The 11,099-nt window shown below is 51.2% G+C and overlaps 1 long non-coding RNA gene across 1 annotated transcript; it reads left to right on the forward strand.

The window, feature by feature from the left end:
- Positions 1-482: 482 nt before the first annotated feature.
- Positions 483-4,380, forward strand: LOC112647380 (uncharacterized). Its single transcript, XR_003128302.3, has 2 exons — positions 483-1,333; positions 2,000-4,380. It is a non-coding gene; the product is annotated as an uncharacterized LOC112647380 (long non-coding RNA).
- Positions 4,381-11,099: the final 6,719 nt, after the last annotated feature.

Below are 11,099 nucleotides of genomic sequence, written 5' to 3' on the forward strand. Positions count from 1 at the left end.
CCTCCTATGGCGGGAGGGTGGGAAGGGACCCTACTTCTAGAAGATTCCTGGGGGATCCCCCGAACGTGCAGCCTGAGAAGGAAAAGCTATAGGGTGAGCTGAACACCCCGCCAGATGAGGAGGGTCTGAGTGGGCTGGACATTGAACTGCCCCCCAAACCGAAAGGCCTTTTCTTACCAACACACTTTCACAGCTGGACCTAGCACAGGCCCCACACACAGTACAAATGTGCCCAGAGCCCCCCCTTAGCAAGGCAAACCCCTGCCCACACCAGGGACAGAGCAGCCCACCCGCCATAGGGGATCCGTGCCAGCAATAACCCAGGTGTGAGCTGTGGCCCAGAACTCCCAACACCTGCCCCTTCACCAGGCTGGGGCTCAGAGGAGAGGAGGTGTGAGGGGGACAGGGGGAAGGTCTGGAAGAGTAGAAGAAGGTGGGTGGTGGGGGAGAGAAGCTGTTAAAAATGGGGTGGGTGGTGGGGAGAAGAGGGGACGAGTCCCTATTTATGTAAGCCGTTTGTAGCTGTGGATTGTAAAACTGGGCAGGATCCTCTGGAGTAATTCATAGTGTTTGGACAAGACAAACATTGTTCTGCTTTAAACAAACCTCCAGAAAGGTCAGCCTGGTTCATCCCTTTGCTGTGAGTTGCTGAGACTATCCAGATGATGAGAAAATCAGATCTTAGCTGAGGGGGCCCAGGCAAGAGGCAGCTGTCTCCTGAGTCCCTTGGACCCAGGGTGAGGGCACCCAGCCCAGTGAGGGTCCTTTGCTCCCGTTGAAAAGGGCTGATTCTCCCTCCGGAGCCAGGAGACGTGGTATGTGCATGTGTGTGTGTGTGTGTGTGTGTATCACAGATTATGAAATTTTGATACTACCAAGGATCATCCAAGTTCTAGAGCAAGGCCAACATGACCTGTAATGTGAGTCTTCTTTACTCGGGTAAGGGATTCATGGGAAACAAATGTTCTCAGATGCAGAATTGAATTAGACCTGCTAGCCTCAGGCCCAGACATGCTCCTGGACACCAAGAAGTCCCTGTTCCTTACCTGCGGATGCTCTGGCTGGGCGCCTCGATGTTTCATTTGGCAAACATTCCTTGAGTGCCTACAAGGGCCAAATGGGCTAGGCGTTGGGCACACCGCAGTGAGCAAGAGACGTCACACCCAGTTGTGGGTCTGGGTCCGACCTCTCCTCTCCGTCCCTGAGTTCCCTAAGAAGAGGAACTTCTCACACTTTCACCTGCAGCTGCTCCACCACCACCGTGGCCACCAGAAGCCCCCTCTACCTCGGCTAAGATCCAGCAGACCAACTCCATAGATCAGCCTGACAGCAGGTACAACAGGGTTCCAGAATGTGTGAGCTGCCGTTATGATTGTCATGATGACTGTGATGGTGATGGTGATTGTGGCTGGGATCGTGATTCTAGACTACACGGGAGTTTACTGATACTTACCATGCACGCTCACTGACTTATTAGTAATTAGCAAAGCATTATTATTATTATTATTATTCAAATATTTTATTTATTTATTCATGAGAGACACACAGAGAGGGGGCAGAGACATAGGCAGAGGGAGAAGCATGCTCCCTGTGAGGAGCCTGATTCAGGACTGGATCCCAGGACCCCGGGGTCACACCCCGAGCTGAAGGCAGATGCTCAACCACTGAGCCACCCAGGTGCCCCTAATTAAAGTATTATTAACACAAAGTCCAATCTTTTGCAGCACTAATGTCACTGTCCCTGATCTGATCCTCAGTGGTCCAGGGCAGATTGTCATCTGCTGGGGGAGAGGGGGGCTCCCGTGGGAATCATGGTGATGGTCACTCTACTGGGTTCTTTATAAAAAGCATATTTGTTTAGGGCTTTGGACACCCCCGGGTCTCTTGCCTCTGCTTTTTGGCTTGGGACTCCTGATTTCCATGGAAGAGATGGAAGGCAGGGAGGAAGGGAGGGGGGGAGGCAGAACGGACACATAATGTTACCAGCTACATTTTTCAGGAGAGGGGACAGCTGTCCAGAGAGGTGAAGTGACTTGCCCACCGTCTTCATCGGTTCAGGCTGCTGTAAGAGAACACCACCGACTGGGTGGCTTGAGTGACAACATGTACTTACTTCTCACGATTTGGAGGCCAAGGAGTCCCAGACCGAGGTGTTGGGCCAATCAGGCTCCTGGCTTAGGCTCTCTTCTTGGTCTGTAGATGACAGCCTCCTTGCTGGGTCCTCACATGGTCAGGGGAGCGATCGTGTCACTCATCAGGGCACTAATTCCATCACGAGGGCTCCACTTTCAGGACCTGATTACCCCGAATGGCCCTGCCTCCAAATACTATGGCACTGGGGATGAGGGCTTCCAGATGTGAATTTGGGAGGTACACACCATAGCATCCATTGTCACAGAGGTGTAGCTAGAGACCCGGGGGGGGGGGGTGTATGTGACTGGAGCTGCCCCGCTGACCACTTAAGGGGCTCCCTCCAAGCAGGGCCAGGAAGCTGGGTGCCCCGAGAGACCCCACAGACCCTATGCTCAGCCAGAGACTAAGAGGTTGCTCTGTAGGGTAGGTCATGTCCATGCAGCCTTGTGTCTACTTTCTGGTGTCGTTCCAGGGGCTGGCATGGTGGCTACTCCTTCCTTGATGGCAGCATCGGTGAGAGACAGGTCCCCTCCTTCCCCTAATCCTACTTTATTATGTTTTAAAAGATTTTATTTGTTTATTTGAGAGACACAGAGAGAGGGAGAGGGAGCGCAAGCAGGAGGGGAGCGGCAGAGGGAAAAGCAGATGCCCCGCTGAGCAGGGAGCCCCGAGATCATGACCTGAGCTGAAGGCAGACACTTCACTGACTGAGCCCCCCAGGTGCCCCCCTACTTCCCTATAACACCTTGTTATAGTTGAATCATCTGTGTACTTAACTAATCTGAATCAGGGGCCTGTGTCCGTTTCCATCCTGTACCACCTCTTAGAACTGAGCCCCCTAAACTTTCTCCCCGAGTGACACGTAGACCAGGAATACTGACATTCGGGGGGGAATGAGCTCTTCCACATAGCTGTTTTTTGCAAAAAACAGAAGCTTACTCCCTCATACAGAGAGACTTTTTATGCAGTCATCTGTCACGAAAAACATTTTGCCATCAGAATCACGATTTTGTGTTTTCCACCTAAGTGAGCGGAACCGAATATAGCAGGTTTCCCCCCACAGGTGACCCACCACCTACTTCAATGACTCAACAGCCGTAGTTAGGAGCTCAGCTCCTGGGCAATTCTCTCAGCCTCCAACGCCTCAGCTTCCTCACTTGTAAACGGGGAAGGGGGGGGGAGCAATAGATGGACATTCTAGAAGGACTACTCCTATTCTCTTCAATTCAGGGGAGCCTTCGGGAATTTGGGTGGGATGGCGTCCCTGAGTGGTGCCGGCAGAGATTCCACCGTCAGCTGTGACGTCACTGAGGAACAACGCCCAGGGCCCTCCCAATCTGTGGTTCCAGAACAGAGGACGCCTGACCTCAGCTGACAAGCACTTCGAAGGGAAAACCTTTCAGCTTCCCTGTGGACTGGAGTCTCCTCCCCTGATGGCGCGGCTCCTCTTCTCTTAAATGCTCAGGACACGAATGACCTCCTTCTGGACTGGTTCCTAAATCATAAAGGGGTTGCAATCCTGATTTCCAGGAAAGGGGGCTTGTGACACCTCAACACAAGCAGCAAGCTCTCAGCAAGCGTACGCGCAAGATGCTCTGCTCAGCATCACGGGAGGGAAGAAACGGGGAGAGGTGGTCCCCGCTCCCAGGAAGGAGACCCAGAGCGAGACGCCAGGAACGTTTCAGGACCCGAGCGTTAGGGGTCCCTTCTTTGCTCCTTCCACGTACCCCCAAGGTCACCTCTTGAGAGTTGAAGGGGACCCTCCTAACTCCAGCTGCTCTAGGATTTGCCAGAAGTTGAAAGTCAGCGTCACTGGACTGAAGTCGAGGGTCCTTCTCTTTCCAGAGGCTCCAGAGGAGGATTGGTTCCTGGTCTCTTGAAGCTTCTGGTGACTTCTGGTGGCTGCTGGTGTTCTTGGCTTGTGGCTGCATCATCGTGATTTCTGCCTGTGTCTCCACATGGCCTCCTTGTCCTCTATCCTGTCAGCTCTCCCTCTGCCTCTCTCTCAGAAGGACACTTGGCATGGCACGTAGGGTGCACCCTGATGATCCACAGCGATCTTCCCATCTCGTCGTCTCCAACCAAAGACTTTGTTTCGCCATCTAAGGCCACTTTCGTAGGTTCCAGGGATGAAGACATGGATATCTTCTTGGTGGAGGGGGAACCGCATTTTTCCGCCTGCCACGGCTGGTCACCACCCCCAGTGGCCCATAATTCTGTGGCCTTTAATTGCCTGATTGTCATGAATTTGTAGTGCGTTCCTGTTCTGTGTCTGGCAGTGCGTGCAACACTGGGGATTCAGAGGGAGAAAACACAATTCCTCCCCGAGAAGCTCGTGGATTAGTCAGGGCAACACTGTGGTGTTAAGAGCTATGGGAGGGGAGCTGGGGTGGCTCAGTCAGTTGGGCGTCTACCTTCGGCTTGGGTCATGGTCTCAGGGTCCTGGGATCGAGCCTCGCATCAAGCTCCCTGCTCAGCGGGGAGCCTGCTTCTCCCTCTCCCTCTGCCCCTCACCCCTGCTACTGCTCTCACATGCTCTCCTCTCTCAAATAAATAATAGATTAAAATCTAAAAAAAAAGAGGTATGGGAAAAGCAACCCCTGGATGAACCCCGAAATGTTCAAATTCCTTATCAAAGTCTGCAAGACTGTGTGCACCCTCACCTGCACTCAGCTCTCTGACCTCACCTCCTACCACTCCCCATCTCACTCCCCAAGCCCCCACCAAGCTGGCCTCCTCTCTGGTCCTTAGCGGGTCAAGGCATGCCTCAGGACTTTTGCACTGGCTGTCTTCCCTGCCAGAAATGCACGTTTTTCCTCCCTGCCAAGCCCCCATACCCCCACAGCTCCCTTCCTCGCTTAACTCTGCTCTACTGGATCCTTCTTAGAGAGGCAACCCCCAACACCCACCCCAGTACCTTGTCTAAAATGCACCTTCCTTCCTGGCATGCCCCCTCCCCTCCTCTGCTTTATTTATGTTCCTGGCACTTACCACAGTCAAGTGACTGATCCGGGCCATCTCCACCTCCACAGGTGTTTTGAGACGTGATGACTAGAACTTCCCAGAGGATCCTAGACATAAAAGCATCCTGTTTCTTTTCCAATTCTCTTTCTGAGAATTCATTTAGCAGTTTTCTTTGCATGTTGCTGGTTTGGGGGGAGGTCGGGGAAGGTGCTAAGCGGCACATCAGGCTAAATTTCAAGTAGATCAGAATGGGGTGGGGAAGTGGAGGCTCTTCTGGGGGGAATGTATGAATGTGAGGAGCCATTTTTCAGTGGTGAGAATGTGTGTGTGTGTGTGTGTGTACGTGTGTGTGTAGAGGGGTACCTACTGGCATTTAACGGGGCCGGGGGCAGGGATGCTAAATGTCCTGTGGTGGCATTGGACCATTCTGCCCAGGGAAGAATTTTCTGGCCCTAAATGTGAGCAGCACCTCTTTGGAGAGATGATCTTCAGGAAACAGCCTGTATTCGGGTCTTCGAATAGCATTTTTCAGTTGAAACTGAAAACCTGAGGCACCTGGGTGGCTCCGTGGTTGAGCATCTGCCTTCGGCTCAGGGCGTGATCCTGGGGTCCTGGGATCGAATCCTGCAGGGAGCCTGCTTCTCCCTCTGCCTGTGACTCTCACAAATAAATAAATAAATCTGAAAGAAAGAAAGACAGACAGAAAGGAAGAAAGAAAGAAAGAAACTGAAAACCTTTAACCCTCTAATAGTTTTTCAGGCTATTTGTCCCCAAATACATCATCTTCTGCTAACACTGACTGTGTCCCCATGTCCCCAGGCCATGTATGCTATCTCTTGAGATGGTCCCTCTCACCCCCTTTCTCTGGGTGTCACTTCAGTGTCACCTCTGCACTTTGAGGTCTCCCTGAGAGGACGTCCTCCTTCAGGGCGCCTGTCAGCATTGAATGAGCTGAACCCCAACTCTGGGCTCAGAACCCCTATACCCCCCCCCTACTTTCTCCACCACTTTCTCCACCCAGAGGACCATCCCTTTTTGTGAACTCTGTTTCCATCCATGACAAAACTTCCCCCTCACAGTGAAGCATTTTCTGTAGTTTAATAGCGTTCAGGGTGGGACCTTGTCAAAAGGTTTTTGCAAATGAAAATAAATTACATCGGGTGGCCGGTTCCCCTGATCCACAAGAATTTTTCACTCCTCCAAAGAGCTCTGGTAGATTAAAGGATTTGGTGGATTTGGGGTTTGTATGGGCTTCTGTGCCCAAGTCCTGAATCCTCTGCCAAGAAGCCGGCAACAAGGGAGGCCCAAGCTAAGGATGAGGACCATCCCAACACTGTGGACCTAAGTGGGTAAATCTCCAGAAACCCTCCACACCCTACAGCCCTGTGCTTCTATGCTCCGAGTCCTTTCCCCAAACAGCCCCATCTCCTGAAATCCTGCCAAGGGAATGGGATCACCTTGAGCAATCCTCCCTGAGGCCTATCGGGTGAGCTGGCAGTCTGGAAATGAGGGGATGCCCCTAATTCCTCCAGGGTGAGGGACCTGGGAACCAGATCTGGAAATTTTGAGAATAAAACCCCAAAGTAAAAAAAAAAAAAAAAAAAAAAAAAGACAAAACTAAAAAACCTTAAACTATCATCTATGGGGCCGGCTTCTTTCCTTTCACGCCCATCTTTTCATTCAGTCTCACAAGCCTATACAGTAAGTGCGATAATCCCCATCTCAACCCTCGAGGGGTAAAGTCACTTGCTCAAGGTCACACAAGGTCAGCTCAAGGTGATTTGGAATCATGCTTTGTCTGCATCAAGTTCTTCCTGTTTCTGAGAGAGACACTATCGAAACAGGCCACCCTAACTCTTGCGGGGAGGCCAGATGCCAGCATTCGATTCCAGAATCTTCCATTCCTCTGCTGAGACAGTGTCCAGCCTGTGCTGGGAGCCCTGGGGACCAAATGGTTTCACGTCTGTCCTTGTAAGGGAACCAGATGCACTCAGAAGCTCAGCAAAGGCAAGTCTTAGCTCATACTCCTACTGCAGGTAGATGCCTGCATCCGTTTCCAGAATCTTCCATTCCTCTGCTGAGACAGTGTCCAGCCTGTCAAACTGCAGGTAGACCTGTGTCCCCCTTCCCCAGTCCAGACGTGGTGGAGGCCCATTGGTGTCAAAAGCTTAGCATCAGCCAAGTCTGTCCTGCCCATGAGTGGTGACCGAGAGACACCCCATCGTTCATTCGAATCCCTGCTCCTCTGCTCCTCCCGTGATGCGATCTTCAGCACATCACTTCTCTAGGCATCAGTTTCCTCCTCCCTAAAGAGATGATCGGACACCTATCCTGTCAGGTGTTACGGAGTATTTTGAGTTAATGATTGTTGGAATGCTTGGAAGATGGCTTAGCACACAGTAAGCATCAAATAAATGCTTGATTTAGAAAGTAGGACCCTCAGTCGCGCCCAGGATGGAGGCCCTGGGTCATCTCATTTCTCCTGAGCCCTTCCTCTCACATGATTAGCTTGTGCCCTCGGGGGGCCTTGCCTTCCCCTGCGTCCTCCCTGTGTTCACAGAGTGCTCCCCCCAACCTGGCCCTCACCCACACCACAGGCCTCTTCTTCCATGGGACTACTGTCCCAACCACACCATCCCATGCCCAGGATGGGGGCCGCTGTCCTCCTCAACCCCCAAATCTCCTTCCATCTACATCACAGAAACACCATCCTGCCCCTTGAAGACCTTCCACATCTCCGCCTCTGAATCCCTACCCCACACCCCACAACCTAGGTCACTCCACTCTTTCTTCAGAGACACCAGCACCTGGTTGGGCCTTCATCTCTGCCCCAAGTCCTGAGGCTGGTTCTGTGTGCCTTTTGAGACCCACCCAGGTGGACGGCCCACCCAGCACCTGGATCTCCTCAGGTCCAGTTACCTTGATGTCTGCCTCCCAGCAGGAAGTTTCCTCCTGTCCTCAGTAAGCCTCATCATCACCCCAAGCTGCTCCACCTCTGGAATCCTCCCTTCTGATGCCAGTTTGAAAGCACGATCTCCTTGGCTACTCACCACACCTCTTCCATCTTCCCAAATCTTCGAGATCGATAGAACTTTCAGTCCGATAGAACTTCCCATGATTATTGAAATGGTCTCTATTGCTTCTGTCCAAAGGAGAGTTAGCTGAGGAACCTTTAGCTCTATTTCATTTTAATTCATTCAGGCCAAAATGGAACTAACTGCCTGTGGTCACAGGCTACGGTACTGGACAGCACAGTTCTAGAAACCTGGGCTCTGTTTCCCGTTCTCTCCATGTCCTGCCTTCGTGTCTTCTCCCTTTAGCTTTGCTTCCATCGTCCATCCCAGCAGTCATCCTCTCCTTCCGCCCGACTTCCTGGAAGAAACCTGCAATTCTAGATTAATCCAGCAGTTCTTCTTTCTCTAGGTCTACACAGGGGCTGCTGAGCACTGCTGGCTGGTGGTGGGCCTATGACTTTGACTTTTGGGGCTTTCTTTCTCATAAATGGTCTCCAGCTTCATCAGGACCTTGAGTTCTGGCCAAAAAGTGTCAGCTTCTCCTCTGTGATGACCCGATTGAGCTTTCCCTTACCCTCCAACCTCTAATGCTCCTACCTGCTCCCTTGTTGTCAGTAGATCCTGCCATTTCTTGTTCCACTGAGACAAGAGACACTTTGGCATCTGACCGCCAATTCTAGAAGATTAGTTCTTTTTTTATTATTAGATTTTATTTATTTATTCATGAAAGACGAAGAGAGGCAGAGACACAGGTGGAGGGAGAAGCAGGCTCCCTGCAGGAGCCCAATGTGGGACCCGATTCCAGGACTCCAGGGTCCCACCCTGAGCCGAAGGCAGATGCTCCACCGCTGAGCCACCCAGCTGTCCCTACGAGGTTGTCTGTTGTCATCCTCTCTCTTTCCACCCTCTCCTAGCACCCTATCTCTTCCCTACCACTTGTTTCCACCCTTCGTGAACATTGTCTATACTTGCTGTTCCCACTTTCGTGACCTGAGGCCGTCTGGCTTCTGTCCCCATGGCTCACCAAGGTCACCAATGACTTCCTTGTCGTTCAAATCCAAAGGACTTGTTTCAGATCTTATCTTGACCTTGAAAGGCATGTGACACCGCTCATCAACCCCTCCTTCCCCGAAACTTCCCTGTTGGCTTCTAAGGCACCTGAGCCTTCCGGCTTTCCTCTGTCTCCTCCTCTGACTGCTTCCTAACTTTTCTTGAAAGGGCCACTTTCTCCTCCTTCTAGAGTGATCCTCGGGCTTCCCAGGTAGGGCCGGGCGCCAAGAATGGCGGTTCCCCCTCCCAACACATTGCTTGCAGGAACACCTGGGAATTTGCTTTCTCATCCAAGACCTGCACCATTGTGTTTTGAACTCCTGTTTGTGCCATGGATCCTGCTGCTTGAGCCTGACATGCCTTTTCGGGTGTGTATTTATAACCCCCACTTTGAGAAGCTCTCACAACACTTGGACATCTGTTTTTTTCATTTGTCCCCTCAGAGGGCAGTATGCTTTAGGCAGGGACACTGACAAATTAGAGGGCACCGGGAGAGGCTGCAGAGGGGCCAGAAAACTGTCCTGGGAGAACTCATGGAAAGAACTGGAAATATTTTTGCCTAACAGATAAAGCTGAAGGATGGATGATAGAAGGCTGATTGCAAAGCTTGGACGAGGCAGAGCCTTGGGCTGCCGTGGGGGCTGCAATTTCATGAACTGTTTTGGTGGCGAGGAGGTGGGTTTTGAATGGAGGCAAACAAGTTCTACGGTGTTCCAGAATGTTCCAGACCCCCGAGGTACAAGGTGACAGTCCTGCCCACTGGGAACTACTAAAGAAGATATGCTTAGACCTAAGTGACCACAATAAAAGTGCAAAGTGTCCCCTCTCCCACCCCCAAGCCCCTGGCCTCAGCTCGGCTGGCAGCACAGAGTATCTGCTTTCTAGTTCCAAACCTGCTGCCACGCAAGATCCACCAAAAGCTCTGCAGACAGAGGCGCCTGGCCGGCTCCACAGGTAGAGTGTGCAACTCCTGATCCCGGGGTCATGAGTTTGAGCCCTGCGTTCGGCATAGAGATTACTTAAAAAAAAAAAAAAAAAAAAAGAAAGAAAACAAAAACACCATCTCTGCAGACAGAAACAACATAGCAGAGGGAGGGCTTGGAATGCATGTTGCAAGCCATTTGAGTCGGTACCCCAAAACAGACCCAAGGTGAGTGGGCAGGGGCACCCTGATTGGTCTCTTTCAGACCTGTCCCGGCCAGACTGTCTTTCCCTGACTTGTGGTTTGGTGTGATGCCACCAGCTTCTATGGTGGGCCATCACACAGAAACCAGCCCACGGAGCTCGCTGCTGTCACTGCCATGGGAATGTTGAGGTGCCACACGCTGTGTCCCCTTTATCCACCCCGCCCCCACCCCAGAGAGATTCCTGTCTGATTTGAGTACCGAGAATAGTTGTAATTCTCTTGAGTAATAGGTCTGTCTGTTTTTATCTCACGGACACTGGAAATCCTGTAACTGGCATGGTCTCCTTTTCATTCTGGCTGCCCGAAAGCTGAGGAACAAATCTGTGGTCTACCCACAGGAGGTGAATAGGGCATCCCAGGGGGCATTTTTGCTTTCTTCCCATTTCCACTCCTCCTGGGTTTTCTTTTCTCTTCTAGCTCTCCTTCTTATTCTACGATATAAAAACTGAGAACGCCCAAGCAAAAATCAATAAAAATCACCTGTAACCTCATGATACAGGAATGACCACAATGAACCATGTTGTCTTTTTCTTAAAGACATACTTAAAAAAATAAATAAAAATGAGCTTACATTGTGCATAGTTTTTCTGGGGGGCATACTGTTTTATCATTTACTCCCACCCCCCTTTGCAACATCTCATGAACATCTTCCCATGTACTTAAATGCTTTTCTTTATTTTATTTTTTAAATTTTTTAAAAAGATTTTATTTCTCTATCTGAGAGAGAGAGGGAGGGAGAGCACAAAGGGAGA

Source organism: Canis lupus, chromosome 5 (genome assembly GCF_003254725.2).
Source record: "Canis lupus dingo isolate Sandy chromosome 5, ASM325472v2, whole genome shotgun sequence".
NCBI lineage: Eukaryota > Metazoa > Chordata > Mammalia > Carnivora > Canidae > Canis > Canis lupus.